A 16,682-nucleotide genomic window follows, 5' to 3' on the forward strand; every position below is an offset into this window, starting at 1 on the left:
CAGTTCATAGAAAGCCTTGACTCTCAAATATTTTTCTCTAAGCCTGGACTCTGTCTTGATTTTCAGATACATATTTCCAACTGTTTCCTGAGCATTTCTCCTTTGTACTCGTTCTATCATTGTTTTAAAAATAATATGTTCTAACTGGAATTCATTCATTCAAACTCCCCCCTCCCACTCTCCTTTTCTCCCTTCCCCCATTCCTATCTCAAATCAGAAGCCATCCAACATGATTGTAATGGCAAATTTCAACAGATAAGGCTCTTGTCCCAAACATTCATGTGAATGTCTGGGTATGTATTGGAAGAACATTTTTTTTTGTAGTTTTTAGGTGTTCAAACTTTCAAAAAAAAACCATCCTTCTTAACATGGCTTTGACAACACATGTTGGAAAACTTGTAGGAGAAAAACAGTAGGTAGACTGCGATGGTAGCATAGTGGATCCAGCAGGCATTTTCCCCTGAGCAAAGAGAAAATATAATCTAGGTAGTGAGTTTTAACTTCAGAGGAAGGAAATGGTTATGTCCTTTCAAAGAAGCATGAGTAGACTCACAAATCTGTGTTTACAAGTATCTGAGTGTTTCTCATTCTTTGGTCTCATTGACAAGCTTCTGCAAAGAAAAAAAAAGCAAACATGAAAACGTAAACAAGAGACAGAGGGCACAGAGGAAATCAGGAACACTTGGAAAAGAAGTGCAAAATTAGTTCAAGTTACAATGGATTTAGGGCATTTTCAGGTATGTTCAGAACATAAATCATCAGTTAGAAGAGAATGTAGAAATTCTGTTTGTGTTGAATGTTACCATTGTGATGACCAACACTAATTTTTCAACATAGAAATTTAGCCATAAAAGAGCTAGATAAACTTTTGTCATTGGATTAGAGAGAAGAAAATGTGCCTCATTTCCAGTAATCCACACTGAAAGGAAAATAGACTGTTTCACCATATGTTGTGTCATAGAGTCATATATTTTCACACTTGCACTTTCAGAGTACAGTATGATAAATGTTTGTTGGAAAAATAACTCTATAAGGATAATTTGATTTTTATGAATATGCTTTGAAGACTCTTTCATCTAATTACATTAAAAAGTTTAAAGTGTTAAAATTGGAGCAATACATCTTAAGAAATTTTTTTTCATGTATATGTTGCATTTTCAAAATGTGTCTTAAGAATAAAAATACTAAACTGTTTTAAAATATTTTATTGTTTGCCCCACTTACTCTACAAAATGTTTAATATTAATTGGAATACTCTTCTATATACTGAGCATCTATTAGAAAGTTCCACATGTAACAGATACTCTGTGTCATAGAATGATGACTTTATAAAGTAAGCAATAGATTTTTCAGTATTTAGTTTTCTGTAGGTTTTGGTTTTAGTAAAGTCAACATATTGTTTCTTTTGTATAAGTATAGATTTTCCTTTGTGTTACATTTAATTTGACTTGAGTAATAAATCTATATTTTGATTGTGCTAGTTTTGATTCCCAGCCTTTATTAAATAAATCATGACTATAATTTAATTTTCCTCCATTAAATCATTTCTCTCTAAGTTATGAATGTTTGATCATCAAAGCCACAACAATGTTGTACTTCTGAGATTTTCTTAACATTTCACATAAACTATAACAATTTAGACTATTAAGTGAAGAATTTCTTTTGTTTAATCCTTCCACTAATACTACTCTTATATAATGATTGATGTGTTTTATATGTATATGTATTCTGATGACTTTTTTTTATTATTTTGTAGTTATTCTATCTCTTTAATAAAACTAGGTTTTCAAATGCAATTTTTACATTGGTAGTATTGACCTTGGATTGTTATCTTGAAATCAGAGAAAGAGTAAAAATTTTAACAATGCTAAGATAAGAGTTCTTAGTACTACACTGTTAAGAAAGCTAAAAGAAATGTACAAATTAGTAGAAAACTAGGCTGGTGGGACTTTTGAAAAAGGTAGAGTACCTAGTCATTCCTACCTCTGGGATACAGCATCTGTTTAGCCCTGTCACTCCAGGGTCACTGGACATGTCTGTTTTTTTTTCCTGAGAAGTTAGATATATAGACTCTTGTGTGAAATGTCCTGGTTATTAATTATTGGTTCAAATATTTTTAAGGCCTATGTGAGACAAATGAACTCATTTGTGGCCCAGATCTCAGAGGTAAGCAATATCTATAGACTCTGAGAAGCACTGTATATGGAATAAGAATGTTATGCTATCAGCAGCACAGGTCAGGCTCTCTAAAATGTCAGCAAGCAGATTGTAGCAGTGGCCTCCCAGAACAGGCAACACTGGGTTGAATTTAAGGGATGAAGAGTAATTAACTAGGAGAACAACAACAGCAACAACAAAATGCAGACAGAACTGCAATTGTAAAACCACAGAAGTAAGATAAATTACAATATTCAATAACTGGTAAAACTTATAGATTGAAAGCATAGAGGGCATAGTTAACAACAGCCAGAGATTAGAATCATCAAAGACATTCTATTTCTTATACTGAGAAAGCTATGCCTCAGCATAGCCCTGTGCTGAGGGAGTTGCCTAAAAGGTTTCTCGTTTCATAGGTGGCCATATTCTATATCCCACAACCCTGACCTTAAGCCTGTCAAGCTGGACATCTGAATAAAATATTTTAATTATAAATTGGATGACTTACATAGGTTTTTGAGTATAGCCTTTCTGGATCTCTAGGACATTAATATATCTCATCACTTTTAACAAAATATTTAGTTAGAAATTATAACCATATAGATTTACAGCAGGATTCTGAATGCATTGGCCATAGACAGAAACTCTAAGTCTGAGAATAAAAAGCATAACAAGAAGACTGTGAATGTGCGTATAATGGAAAAGATATTATGCGATCGAAGGAAAAAAAAAATGTATTGTACAGAATAAGCCAAAAACAATATCTTCTACCATTTAATAGTCCTGAAAAACTAGAGATGTAATTAACTTTGCATGACTGATACGTTTATGAAATCTTGACAGATAATTAAAATTTGATTAAATCATTATTAATAGACTTTGGTTGGTACTACAATATTTATGAGTGGGTCCATCTATAACACAACTCCATTTGAAATTTCAATAGTTAATCTTTATTGGTTTAATTAGTTTGCATTAATTAGTTAGTGTACAATTCTTAGGTGGACTTCAAAGAAAAATCATACATATTTTATTTAGGGATTAATCTATCAAACTTTGAGTTATGTAATTATTTGCTAATGCACAAAAGAGTAACACTCATGTTGAAAATAAGCATTCACAATGTACCTACTGAATTATTTCTTTGTTACCTTAAAATAATTTTCAAAATGACTATAGGTTTTTTTTCTAATTTACAAAGGAAGAAATCAAGGTTTAGGGAAAGTAAGAAATTAAACCAATATTAAACAATAGAACCGGTGTTTCCATATTGGTCTGAATTAAAGATAATGTTCTTTTGGCTAGAGAATTCCATTGATAGAACTAGGTATTTGTACCCTTAAAAAGAAATACACTTTTCAAATGTTATAATTTTTGAACTTTTTAAAATTTATTTGTCTTCACCTTGACCTATTTATGACAAAGAGATGAACTCTTTCTCCCAAATCGGAAATGATGAACTGACATCTTATCTAGCCATAGTTGATAATAATCTGTGGAGGTCTAAGAATAGTAGGTATAATAACTGCTATTTCAACTAGAAATATGTTAAAAGTTAGTATATAGTTGACTTGTAAGGCAATGTTGCTTAAATCTGGCTATGCTTTATACTTATGATGGTAGCTTTATAAAAATATACACTTACCCAGGCCCCACACTAGAGCATTTATATCAGAATCATTAAGAAAAAAAAATGAAGAAAGAAAGAAAGAAAAGAAAAGAAAGAAACAACCCAGGCATCAGAATTTTTAAAGTTATCTAGATGATTTAATATATCTGCCAGAATTGGGACACAATACTTTTAAGTTTGAATCTTAGTAATAGTGTCTAAAATTTTACATGAGGTGATAATGTAGACAATTGGAAATTTCTTTTTCTAAATTTTTTGATAGCTATTGTACTGTGCAATGGTAAATTGTAACCTGATTGCCGTTGTCATTTGTTATAATCTATTGGCTTAATAGATTCCCCTGAAGGGGAAATGTTTCCAACTACGTTACTAATCCATCCAGTGTATGATTTTCAAAATGAGATATGGAATTTTGCCATTTTAAAGCTAAAGTGGCAGACACTTCATTTTGTTATTAAAGACAAAAATTTTAATTGTTTATATTATAAATGCACATAGTTGAATTAATTTTCAAGCTCTTTCTTTTAATGAATGTATAATTTGTATTTGATATAATGCAAACATATTTTTATTATATGATTTGTGATTTGCTATTTTAAAAACATTGATTTTAATGGATATAGAATGATATAGTGTCATAAATGCATAGGTACTTACAAACAGAGAAATATAATAATATATGGGGAGCAATTTCTTTTTTTCCCTGCAGGGAAAATAATATTTTTGAGTGAAAGTACACAAATGAATTAGGAAAACTCAAACATAATTGAATTAGAAGAAAAATGATCAGATCAGATCTACAATAAATGGAGCTATCTAATGTTTGAAATAAGAATGTGGGAGAATAAAAACAAAACAGAAATCTTGAAATCTTCTTAGCTTGTGCACTTTCCATGAATGCAAATAACACATACTTGGAATTCACAAAAAACTATTTTTACTCTTATTTGTGCATTTAAAAAATTCCTAGATAAAGTTCAACTGCAACTTTATTGTATACTGTATAATTTCTATGTAGCTTACTATTAATAATATACCAAGATGTATTAAGTAATATATATAATTTATACTTAATAACTTATAATCTCTGCTATTATAATAACATAATGAGGTTCACAAATTCAATCTTTATGATCATTTTAAAATCCAATATCTACCTTAATACTTCTGATTAACTAAATAAATTTTGTTAAAATAATATAATTATTAAATATTATCTATTACACAAATATCATGCACAATTAACATATTACTTATTGAGTTATTTTCTATATATTAATTTCTGTTTACTGTAATTGATTTATATATATTTTTATTTTTATGAATCTTAGAAATAAAAATGGCAAAAATATTTTTTTCATGGAAAAAAGTCAAATAAATTAATTTTATTTATAATGATGAAACTTTAAGACAAGAACTAAATATTCTGTAAGAAATTTACTCTAAAAAATTGACAATAAGAAGAGGCTGACATTATCATCATGACAGAATAAGAGATTTCTATCATCTTTCCCTCAATGGACACCCATTTAGACAACACCCACAAGAAAAGAGAGTCTTTATGGAAGTTTAGGAGTCTAGTATAGAAGTTCTAGCAAACCACTGGATCAAAAACGCCTAGACTGGATGCATTGAAGAGGGTAAGAAGAGCAGTTTCTTTTTACCTGTGTCACCCATCCTTCTCTGATAGAGGCACAGCTAAGTGCCAAGAAAGACCTTTTTGGCCTATGATTTCTTTCGCAGGGGAAAGTGAGAGAGTGCAAGTGAATTCTCTGTGTTCCCACGTATGTGGGACTCCCTTCTTTCTCGTCCCTTCCAGAACAGAGATTTGACTTAATCCAGGTATACTACATGACTGGGGAAAGAGGTGAGGAACAGTTAGGAGAAAAGTAGATAGGGCTTTTGAAAGGCGTCAAAAGAATGTGGATCCTAGAAACTGTCAATGACTCCATCAGGAAGCCTACACACAAGCTACCAGGAATCCTTAACTTATAGATTCCCCAATTGGCCCATGGGCACCCCCAACACACTATGTGCCTCACTCACATACTCTGCAACTCCATGGTCAGCTTCCTGTGAGTGCTCCCAATAGCAGTGACAGTGAGCCTTTACAGTTGTCCAGTGAGCATATCAGAAAGCTGGCCTGGTTGCAGAATTAGGAAAAAACACACGAATCTGAGCATTCAGCACCACTCTAGGGAAAGTAAAAGGGAGGCCATCAGTACCCATAATGGCTTTGAAAGATTAAGAGACAATAAAAAACTTATAAATTCCCCCCCAATGAGGGAACAAGATTGTGGAGCAGGAGAATCCATAGAAAAGACCTAAGAAAGCTGCAGTATCCCTAAGAGGACTACTGGAAGGTATTTCTCTCACGAGGCCAGTCAGCAAGAGCTAAAGGAGGTGACTGCTTCTTTAGAAGTGAAAACATCAGTGAAAGACTTCAAAGAGTATGAAGAATCAAGGAAACATGACACCGCCACAGGTATGCAATCATATATCAATAATTGACTACCCTAAAACATGGAGATTTGCAATTTCCTCCTTAAATAATTTAAAATAGTTGTTTTAAGAAAGCTCAGTGTGCTACAAAAAATGAAACAAAAATACAGAAAGACATTCAATGAAATCAGGAAAACAATACATAAATAATCTGAAAAATCTGATAGAAAGACAGAAGTCATAAAAACAACCAAACAGAAATTCTGGAATCGAACAATACATAAAAGAAATGAAAATACAATAGAGAGCATAAATAACAGACTTGATCAAGCAGTAGAAAGATTCTGTGAAGTAAAAGATAGGGCGGGCCTTTGAAAATACCCAGTCATAGAATAATGAAAAAAGGATAAAAAATTAAAAAAAAAAACTTATATGAAATATGGGATACCTTTAAGAAATACAAAATGTATGTCTTACTAGAGTCCCAGAGGCAAAGGGAAGAAAGGACCAGAAAACTTATTTAAAGAAATAATGGTTGAGAATTTCCTAAACATGGGGAGAGACTTGGACATCTAAGTTCATGAGGCTCATAAGTCCACAAACAGATTCAAATTAAAAAGATATCTTCTAAGACAGATTATAATAAAGCTGTCTAAAATCAAAGACAAAAAGAAAAAATTTAGAGCAGCAAAAGAAAAAAATTATGTACATACAAGAGAGTCTTCATAAGACTCTCGGTGGATTTCTTAGCAGAAACTTGTGGGCCAGGAAAGAGTAAGCTGAAAAATGCAAAGTGCTGAAAGAAACAAAACAAAACCAAAAAAAACCTGCCAAACAAGAATAATTTACTTGGCAATGTCCTTCAGAAATTAATGATAGATAAAGACTTTCCCAAACAAACAAAAACTGAGGGAGTCTATCACTACTAGACTGGACCTATCTTATAAGAATTGCTAAAAGGAGTTTTTCAAGTTGAAATAAAAGGACACTAATTACTAACATAAAAACATAGAAAATATAAAACACACTGGTAAAATTAAGTATATAATTAAGTTCAGAATATTCTAATACTGTGATATGGTGGTATATTAACAACTTAACTCTAGTATTAAGGTTGTAGAACAAAAGTATTAAAAATAACTATAGTTATAATAATATGTTGATGGATACACAGTATAAAAAGATGTAAAACGTGACATCAAAAACAAAATGTTGAGAGTGAGTGAAAGGGTAAATTTTTTGTTTCTAATCAAAGTTAAGTTGTTATCATAAAATATCATAAAATAAACTACCTATAAGATTTTTTATGTAAGCCTTGTAGTAACCACAAAGCAAAATCCTTCAGTAGATACACAAAAGGTAAAGAGAAGGAAATCAGATCTTACTTCTACAGAATATCATCAACTCTTGAAGGAAAATAGCAAGAGAAGAGAACGAGGAAACTGCAAAACAGCCAAAAATCAATTAAGAAGATGGTATTAGTAAGTCAATAATCACTTTAAATGTAAATGGATTAAATTCTTCAATCATAGGCATAGAGTGACTAAATGGATGAAAGAAACAAAAAGCAAGACCCGATTATATGCTTCCTATAAGAAACTTACTTTAGCTTTAAAAATACACATAAACTTAAAGTAAATAGATTGAAAAAATATTTCATGCAAATGGAAACTAAAAGAGAGCAGGAGTAGCTATACTTATATCAGATAAAATAGATTATAAGTCAAGCTGTAATAGACAAAATAGGTTATATAATAATATTGGCATTGGTTCATTAACAGGATATAATTATTGTAAATTCATATTCACAACATGAAACATACAATAAATACTAACAGATCTGACAAGAGAAATAGACAGTAAATTAACAGTAGGTGTTTCATAAAAGGGCCCAGTATGGGAAGCAGCCCTCAAATGCCATAAGAGATGATATGCCAAAGAACGGTGCAGAGAAGTCCAGCTTTTCAGTTTATAAGATATTAATAGGGAATTTACTTACAGAGAGCCATTCTGGGAGGCAGTGGAATAAAATAGATGCCCTCATTATTCACCCCTCAGACCATTTGTTTTATATCCCTCTAAGAAATGAGCCTATCTATTCTGAAAGGAATGCAGGGACGACTGAGGGGAACAAAGGGACCATACAACAGGGGCTCTGGTGCTAGGGTAAGTTAAACATTGAGGGTGACTGTACCTAGAAGAAAGGAAGGACTAATGGTAGTTTGTGATTAACCGAAAGCCTCAGTGCACATTCGAATTCATCTGGTGGGAAAAAACAAGGAGGATAAATGTTTGAGTGGATTAGTTTTAAAATGGAGATAGCCTTTTAAGAAGACGTTGCTGTGTTTGCACAGTAGGGGACTTCAATACCCCTCTTTCAACAGATAAAACATCTAGACAGAAAACCAATAGTAAAACATTGGACTTGAACTACACTTTAGGCAGGCATAACAGGCCTATACAGAAGATTTATTTTAATAGCAGAAAAATACTTTCTTCTTAAGCGCATATGTTAGGTCACAAAAAGTCTTCACAAGTTCTAGAAGATGATATGAAACTACAAATCAAAATAAGAGGAACTATGAAAGTTGAAATTGAAGATGACACAAATAAAAAGATATCTTATATTCATGGATTGAAAGAATTAATATTAAGATGTTCATTATACCCAAAGTCATTTATAGATGGAATGTAATCCTTATCAAAATTTCAATGGCATATTTTGCAGAAATAGCAAAAAAAAAAAAATTCTCAAATTCGTATGGACCCACAGAAGACTCTAGAGAGCAAAAACAATCCTGAGAAAAAAAGCAAAGCTGAAGGCATCATAACTCTTGAATTAAAACTTTATTATAAAACTATATTAATCAAAACAAGATGGTACTGGCATAAAAACAAACACATAGACAAATGCAACAAAATCAAGCTCCCAGAAATAAAACCCATGCATGTACAGTGAACTAATATTTGAAAAGGAAACCAAAAATATTCAATGCAAAAAGGATGGTCTCTTTAATAAATGGTGCTGGGGAAACTGGATAATCATATACAAAAGAATGAATTTGGATCTCTATCTTACACCATTCGTAAAAATTACATGGACTAAAGACATAAATGTAAGACCTGAAATGGTAAAACTCTTGGAAGAAAAAATAGAGAAAAAATTTCCTTGAAATTGGTCCTGGCAGCAATTTTTTTGGAGGGGATAAAAAACATCAAAAGTACAGGCAACAAAGCAAAAACAAAGTGGGATTGCATCGAACTTAAAAGCTTATATACAGCAAAAGAAATAATCAACAAAATGGAAAAGCAACCTATGGAATGAAAGAAAATATTTGCAAACCATCTATTTGATAAAGAGTTAACATTCAAAATATAAGAACTCATACATCTCAATAACAACAACAACAAAAAAAGTGATTTAAAAAATGGGCAGAGAGGGCTGGCTCCATAGTGTAGTGGTGGTTAGCACATCTGCTTTGCATGCAGAAGGTCCTGGGTTCGTGCCCCAGGTGGAGCCACGGACCATCCCCCTGGTGCGCCAGGCCCTGGGTGTGTTGGGTCCCGGGTGCATGCCGCAAGCATGTGGGAGGGGCACTCCACCTTCAGATATCCAGTTCTTAAGGGGAAATGGCAACATCCATAGGTCAGGGGTGGAAATAAGGGCGGTGGGGCAGGGGCAGTGGGGGCAGTAGGGGTAGTAGGGAGACTAAAGAGGAAAAAAAAATGAGCAGAGAAACTGAATAGGCTTTTTCCCAAATATGACATCCAAATGGCCAACTGGTGCTCAACATAACAGATCATCAGGGGAATTTAAATCAAAACCATAATGATATATCATATCATACCTGTTGGAATGGCTGTTATCAAAAGACAAGAGGTAAGAAGTGTTGGCAAGATGTGGAAAAAAGAGAACCTTTGTACTCTGATGGTGGAAATGTTAATTGGTGCAGCCACTGTAGAAAACAGTATAAAAGTTCCTCAAAAAATAGAACTACTATATGATTCAGCAATTCCATTTCTGGGTATATACCTGAAAGAAATTAATTGGCTATCTCAATGACTAATCTTCATTTCCATGTCCACTGCAGCATTATTCACAATAGCTAAGACAAGGTAATACACACACACACACACACACACACATACACTTCACACCCCACAATGGAGTATTATACATTAATATGTTAAAAAAGAAGGAAATTCTGCCATTTGCAAGTTCAGGATAGCTAATGCACAGCATGGTGACTACAGCTAAGAATACTGTATTATATACTTCAAAGTTGCTAAGAGAGTAAATCTTAAGTGTTCTCACCAAGAAAGCAAAAAACAAAAACTGGCAATTATGTGAGATAATGAAGGTGTTAATTAACCTTATTGTGGTGTGTGTGTAATATATATATTTATAATATATTATATATAATTAGCAGTATATATATTTTATTAAATTATCACATTGTACACCATAAACTTACATGATGTTATATGTCAATTATATATGAAGAAAACTGGAAAAAAGAATGATTTCAATAAAGCATGCTATAATAAAATGACAGAAATGGTTAAAAGTTACAAATTAGTACTGCAAAAAACTTTTCTAAACATTAGAACACTTTATGTTCTTGTGTTCATTTTCCTATAGAGTAAGGCATTTATATTCTGAGGTTATTTAAGTATCCCTAGGTGAATTTTTTCTTAAACCACTACATTAAGAGTAACTTGAGAACAACTGGAATTTTTGAATCAGGAGTACGAGTCAATTTTATAATATTGTTAGATTTAAATGTTATTAATTCTAGACCAATTTTAAGAAACTATTTCCATGCCTTTTTTAAATTATCTTATAAACAAGTAGTGTTTACCAACATAAATAATCTTCTTCCTGTTACTAATATTTTATAGACAAAAATTAATGTTATATATCATTTCTTTTTTGTCAAGAATGCCTGGCATAGAAAGGAATTTGACTAAATTTGACCAAAATTGAGTAATGCTCAATAAAGTTAGTCAATTAACTATCAAAAAATAGAACCTATGTATGTCAGTGCCCTTTAGCAAAAGATCATCATGAACATACCTGAATTTAAACAAATTAATTTTTTTTTTCTTGTTGCAGCAAGGAACAATATATACCACAAGGAAACATGAGTATCTCAGGAGAAGGTGTTAGGCAAAAAATTTCATAGGATTTAGGAATTGTTACGTGATCTAGGGACTGTCTAAGGAAACAGAGGTTTGTTCTAGATTGAATGCTGTCATATTAGGGGCAATTTTGTCATTTAACATCTCAACAAATCTTATCTATAGGGAAGTGAGGCTAGAATGAAGACAAAATGGCAATTGGTACAAAAGTAGCTGTCACTCATTTGCCAGGAGAGAGTATTGTTTGGCTTTTTTGAGTGTGGTCCAATGAACTTGATTTTGTCTGTGCTTAGACAAAATTGTAACATGACCCTGCTTTGTCTCATTTGATCATAATTTCAGAGTGTCCTTATCTAAATTTGGTATACTGGTAAACAATCTTTCAGCAAGATTGTTTATACTGAAATGGAGAACAAAATGTACAGCTTTGAAATAATACTGATATTTAGTTGTGACCATCAAATCAGTTCCAGATATCAGATACTAATTTTATCTTTCTCATAAGAAACAAGTCTTTATTTTCTTAACTCTGTAATGTAAAAATAACTTAAGAGGAGTCAGGTCACCTGCCTCCACAAGTTGCCATTGCAGTTGCTATCAGTGGGACTTAAGAGACCAAAAAGAGGCAATGAGATCACTTTGGTTTCTATCATTTTATATATTACAGTGGGTTGTTATTTGCTTCTATTCATTGGTAATTATTTTTCCTTAAAAAAAATAATTTTATATCTTTCCACTTTATGAGCAATACAATTTGATTGTTAAATTTATCTAGAAAAAATAAACAATAATAGAATGAGTAAAAAAAAACACCTCTAATTCTATCATAGACAGAATTATTAATATTTTGGTGGATATATTTACTAAAAAATTAGTGGTGCTCCACCCAACTATGGAAGTTTTAAATTTGGTTTGAAAGGGGATGTTGTAGAAAAAATTCCTGCTCCTGATGAAGATATAGATCATTTGCTTTCTTCCATGTATGAATATGTGTATGCATGTATGCAAATGTTCATCACAGTATTACCTATAGAGCTGAATAAATTTTCACCAAGTAAACACACCCAGGCAATCACCATTTGTCTCCTCCAAAATCCTCTATTACAACCTTCTAGCTCTTCCACAAAGGCATTCCTAATTCTAATGCAAGATTTGTCTTTCCTGGTTTTAATTTTTTGTAAATGTTTTATCTGTGACTGCTTTATTTCTCATGAGCTGATCACTAAACTTGTATGTATGTATGCATGTATGTGTGTACGTACGTACGTATGGATGTATGTATGTATGCATGCATGTATGCATGTATGTATTGTGGAATGAAAAGGGCTTCTCGTACAATGTTAAATAGAACTGATGATTGCAGGCAGCCTTGTCTTGTTTTGAATTTCAGAAGAGAGAGGATGTTTTTAATTGTTCGCCATTAACTATGATGTTAATTGTGTTTCCATCTGTGGTTGTTTCCCTTTTGACTTAATAACTTCCTTCAATATTTACATTCATGTCAATCTTCTGGTGATAATTTTTCCCTGTCTTTCTTGTCGGTACTTTGCCTTCAATTTTGAAGGATATTTTTGGTGATATAGAACTCAAGTTTGTCAGTTACTTTATTCATCGTTTTGAGGATGTCATTCTTATCTTCTTTTAATCTAGCTGTTTAATTTTTTCTTTTTTATCTTTTCTTTTGGCTGGTTTCTTTTTTCTTTCTTTAATTTTAGATGCATCCCTGACTTTGTGTTTACCCTGCTTAAAGTTTTGAAAATGTTGCTTGATGTCATTTATTAGTTTTAGACTATATATTTTATATTTTTCTATATTTTTTCTTTATTTTTATTACTTTACTCTTCAGTGTGTATGGTTTTCTATGGCTTATTTTCATTTTGGCAATATAGTCTGAGTACTGTGGAATCTCCAATTAAATCTACCATAGTCTTAATTTTAATTTCTATGTTTTTAATTTCTAGAATTTCCATTCAATTTTTTTATGATTTTCTCTTTCTTGCCGATATTCTTCATCTTCATTTTTAATTTCTTGAGTATTAATCAGTTATTTCAATGTTTATTTCTGTCAACTTTAATAACTGGGTCTCCACTTTGGTATCTTTCTTCTGTCTGATTATACACCAAGATATTGATCAATTCTTGTATTTTTGCATACTTGGATTATTTTTTTTTTATCACAGACATTGTGTATTTAAAAACATGTAAAGAGAATGTGAAGTTCTGATGATGTTTATTTTCCTCCAGAGACCACTTATCTTTATTTCGTCAGATGTTAATGTGGGGGCTGATTATGAGATGAGCTGTCTTGTAAACCCATGACAATTACCAGGGTCCCTCTTTCATTGTGTGTTTAAGTTCCAATTTGTTCCTCAGTCTCATTGACTGCCAGTTCAGTCTCAGTTGTTGCTTTTTCCTTTGGTTTCAGTTTCTTAGTCACATTTTAAATCAGCACATGTCTTGAAGAGACAGCAGTATCAATGCAGGGCTCACCTCTATAAACTATCTATTTATATCAAATTCTATATCTAGTGAAACTACCCTTCAAGGATGATGGGTAAACAAAGACATCACCATATTAAGGAAAACTAAAGTAATTTGTCTCTAGCAGATCTACCCTTAAAGAATGACTGAAAGAATTTCCTCAAACAGAAATAAAATGATAAAAAAGAAATACTGAAACATCAAAATGACACACTTTATGCAACCCCATGTGTTTCCTGCAGCATGTCTTCGATTCATTAACAATATCTTCCTCCAAAGCTCTGATGTTCAGTCATTCTTTAGTAACACTATTTACTTTGCTATATATTTATGTGTATGTTATTTAGCAAGGAAAAACATTGAATTTGAGATTTGACCCTTTCATAATAACATCAATAAGAGAAGATGAGATGCTGAAAATTAGATTCAACTAGTCCAAGCTTTGAAAAGATGAAGACTCTTTCAGCTATTTGACAATCCTTAATTGAATAGTTTATTACTGCTTTTAAACCTGAGTTGAAAGATAAAACCAAAACATTGGATGAGTTTCTAGGAGAGAAAATGACAAGCACAGAGCATTATGATGGGACAGCATTCTGTAAAGTATAAATGTTGCACAAATATAGAAAATATCACTTGAATCCATATAGAAATCTTTGCCCAAAAATATACTTTTTGATGAAAAAGATGAAAGGAATGAAATGCCACTTAAAACACTGTTGAATTTATTAAATCATCCTTACTATAATGAATTCAAATTCATAACATTAACTTTCTAATCCTTCCCCCATGATTCTCCTGTTCAGGTGTCTCTTTGCAATAATCAGAGTTACTCAACCTTTTTTCTAAAATCTCACAGTGCTTACTCATCTTCAAACTCTTCCTGAAGCAGGCTGATAGAGAAGTTCTGAGCCTTTAGAAATAAACTAATGTGTTGAGTCGTAAATAAAGAAAAAAAAAATACTTATACTGTGTCTAGGCCCATAAAAGAGATTTTAAGGTCTGTGAAAGCATTTCTGTTTTTTTAACTCACTGAATTTTAAACTTGACACACTGCTTTGTGTTGTATCCTTCTTTTCTTTCTTATAATTTTTGAGTAAATCTTTTCCACTTTTTTCAATTAGTCTTTTAAGAAATAATATTGTACCATTATTAGAACTATAATCATTGGCTATGATGCTAGAGCCAAAAGGTATATTTTACACAACAGGGATATTGCAATTTGATTTCTTTTGCATTATAGATTATATTGTTTTCTATGCTTAATAGCTCTACTTGGAATTAGAAATGGACATTCTATGCCTCTAGTTTTAGTGATCATCAGAGACCTGGCCTTTCAGGTTTATTACATTAAAGCTATTATGTTAGTGACAAGGGGACAAAAAATAGTCTGTCATGATGAGATTAGGAGAACATTAATACTTGATAGATTATGTTTCCTTATAGTGCAACTTTTGCAGGTATAAAGTAAGTAAAATTGCTACATAAGTGCAGTCTGAAAGGTTTATTAGTGGTTTAGATGTTTCAAAATATCAAGTATATGGGTAGAAAAAGGTGACTTCACGTTGAGCACTACATGGAGCTTGAAAAAGAATAATCCATCTTCTTGAGCAAAAGCACAAGTATTTTATCTAAAACAATGGAAATAATCCAAATTAATAAAAAAGATTGAAACTGATAGAACTAGCTTAATCTAGTTGGCAACTATTCCAAAAAGAAAATTTTGATTCTACTTGTATGTATTTCACAGATAATCAAAAGAAGTAGTGAAAAGCACTACATGAAAATCAGTGTTAAACAACTAGATAGTACAATGATTGTATAGGTATCTCTGTGCAGATCCATGTCTCTCGTATGTATACAGAGCCTAGATGGAGATAATTGGATCAAGCTAATGCGAGCTTCAAGAAAATGGATTTAGTCGAAGTAAACATAATACTATTACATTTTATCAACATTCCAATTTTTCTAGAGTCAGGATGTGTAGTGGAAAGCAATCAGGCCTCAGAGTGACACCTGGGCTTAAGTTCATCATCATATACTAGCTCTGTAACCTTTGACAAATTCCTCCAATGTATTTTGAAGTCTCGGTCTTTTTTCCTGTCAAATGTCAATTATACTAATTAATTGGGTAATTACATTAATTACTTTCTTTTGTCAGTTATCAATAAAATTCAATAATTAGAGATAGGTGTTGGGTAAATCTGCTACTAAATGGAAGCAAATCTAGAATAAGATTTTTTTATTAAAATTATGGAGTGACATTAGTTAATAAAATCATATAGGTTTTAAGTATCCAGTTCAATTATAAATATTTGGTGACAGAAGGAAATTTAACTTTGGGTAATAAGCACATAATTGCACTAATTTTAACCATTATGTAGGTTGTTCAGTGCTATTACACAGTTCTTTTAAAAAAAATTATCTATTTTAGAATAATTCTAGATTTAAAAAATTGCTAAGACATTAGGGTTGCAACATTATTATCATTTTTCATTAGTATGGCACAATTGTCACAACTAATAAACTGATATTGATACAGTATTGTTAACTAAAGCCTACTGTATATTCAGATTTTCTTAATTTGTACCTCATGTACTTATTCCAAGATCCCCTCCATATACAACATTACATTTCATAGTTATGACTTCTTTGGTTATCCTTTGGAACTCAACTTCACTAGTATAGTTCTCTGCCTATCTTGTCAGGGTTTGTTTTTAGGTTTTGTTTTAGCAGGACTTGAGTAAATCTTAGCGTAAATGGGTTTCTACTTCTATGATTTTGCCTTTACGGTACTTGGGTTGGATGGGCAAGTGTTAATGAGACATAA

General features: G+C 31.8%; 1 non-coding gene across 1 annotated transcript; it reads left to right on the forward strand.

The window, feature by feature from the left end:
* Positions 1-9,673: 9,673 nt before the first annotated feature.
* On the forward strand, positions 9,674-9,750 carry TRNAA-UGC (transfer RNA alanine (anticodon UGC)). The gene has a single exon. It is a non-coding gene; the product is annotated as a tRNA-Ala (tRNA).
* The last annotated feature ends 6,932 nt before the right edge of the window (positions 9,751-16,682 follow it).

Source organism: Pteropus medius, unplaced genomic scaffold (assembly GCF_902729225.1).
Source record: "Pteropus medius unplaced genomic scaffold, Ma_sr-lr_union100, whole genome shotgun sequence".
NCBI classification, from domain to species: Eukaryota; Metazoa; Chordata; class Mammalia; order Chiroptera; family Pteropodidae; genus Pteropus; species Pteropus medius.